At 31.8% G+C, this 1,743-nt stretch overlaps 1 protein-coding gene across 5 annotated transcripts in view; it reads left to right on the top strand.

The window, feature by feature from the left end:
• The window catches only part of LOC108756434 (inactive dipeptidyl peptidase 10), an 81,544-nt gene that overhangs the window by 71,282 nt on the left and 8,519 nt on the right, over positions 1-1,743 (top strand). The window lies entirely within an intron of this gene.

The following is a 1,743-nucleotide window of genomic DNA, read 5'->3' as shown; positions in this document are numbered from 1 at the left end:
ATATACATAGAATATACATATATACATATATCTGAACCCCATTTAAATAATAATGAAACTGCAATCCAGCTTTCGCAAATTAAATATTCTAAGGACAGATTCGCAATGCAATTTAAGACTCAGAAGACAAATTTCTACATTTACAGTTACAAACTTTTTTCTTTTAAATTCCCTTATTGACAAATTAGAGAGTGCGAATTCTTAGAAAGAAAAAAAATAATTGGAGTTATTTAAAAGAAAGAGAGTTCTATGGATCGAGCGATTAAAAGAATCGTTTATAAAGAAAAAAAGTATTATGCTCTCTAATGTGACGGAAAAGAATTAAAAGATTAAAGTTATTTTAAGAATGGGAACCTAAAAGGCGAGACACAAGAAACTTGAAACCTTCTCTCTCGAGAAACTCGAGAATTATTATTTATTAATAAACTTTTTAAAAAATCACTAGTACGACTTAACTTTGATTACACTTCGTTCCGATATTTTATAAACACGCAATTTCAATAAAATACGATTTAGATATAAAATATTCAATATCAAACGTAGACTTGTCATTGAATATCTAAATTATTACAAGTGACAAATAAACATGGCTCAAAATGTTTAAATCTACAAATTTTAGAATTCAAAGAGCGTTTAAAATATCATTCTAATGCATTATTTAATTAATTAGCAATTAATTAGCGATAAAACTTTTACGATTGCAGAATCGCTCCGCATTTAATTATGCTGAAACTAATGTTTTTAAATTATGCAACAAATGAACGTGTGCAACTTTGTTAGACGTAAAAGATGGGATTGAGCATGTTTTTTTTGGTCGGCTATACAAATTAAAAATTTATAATTAATTTAGACTTTGGATATATGTATCATCTCGTGCATAATTATTATTGATTATTTTATCATCCGCGAAATCAAATATTCAATGTTATTTGAAGAAGTCATCAACATATACTGTCTAAAGTAAATATATTTATTTAAAGAATCAATTTCATTTACATAGGTTAATTAGTTCGCTTCACATTAAATAAATTTTGTTTGGAACATGATGCCAAATAAAATCGATCGGCAAACATTGCAACTGCAAATATTAGAGCGAACGAGTCGTCAAATTTTCGGCCAAATTCATTCATGATCCGATAATAATCCTTGCCGGATCCGAGCCACTCGACCAAGAGAAACGTTATTTCCATCAGATTTCGGCGGAGCCCTAAATCACCAACCACAGCAGGAATATCCGCATTAGTGATGCACCGAGGTATCTTAGCTCCCTTGGTATCTAATCCGCCGATACCGGGCTATTGTCGCGTTCATCCAGGATTAATTGGAGACATGACCCTCGCACTTGCCAGATAATTATGCGCCAACTGCCTACGTGTAGATATATTTCTATAGAACGTGTAAAGAGGAAGGAAAAGGAAAAGGAATGAATCACAGAAGAAAGAAAGAAATAAATATGGGAGCTTTCCATTCTTTGCTTGCTATTTCTGATTTAACCTCTTTAATTGTTCCGTGAAGAGGGAAAATAGCGGAGTAGACTTATGAATTAATAAACTTCTAACTTGTAGGATTCGAAAGCTCTCAGCTGGAAAATAGTTTCTAATTATTGGCCATTTATGATTTAGTCTCTCAATTGTTGCGTGAGCAGAGAAAATGCACACACGAACAAGAGTAAATATGTATCGTTAAGCTGAAGCGGATAATTTCTACTGCGCAGTAGTTTTTCATAAGTTCGATCAAGGATAC

The sequence above is a fragment of the Trachymyrmex septentrionalis genome, unplaced genomic scaffold (assembly GCF_001594115.1).
Source record: "Trachymyrmex septentrionalis isolate Tsep2-gDNA-1 unplaced genomic scaffold, Tsep1.0 scaffold127, whole genome shotgun sequence".
Taxonomy (NCBI): Eukaryota; Metazoa; Arthropoda; class Insecta; order Hymenoptera; family Formicidae; genus Trachymyrmex; species Trachymyrmex septentrionalis.
This window is presented reverse-complemented; position numbering and strand designations above follow the sequence as displayed.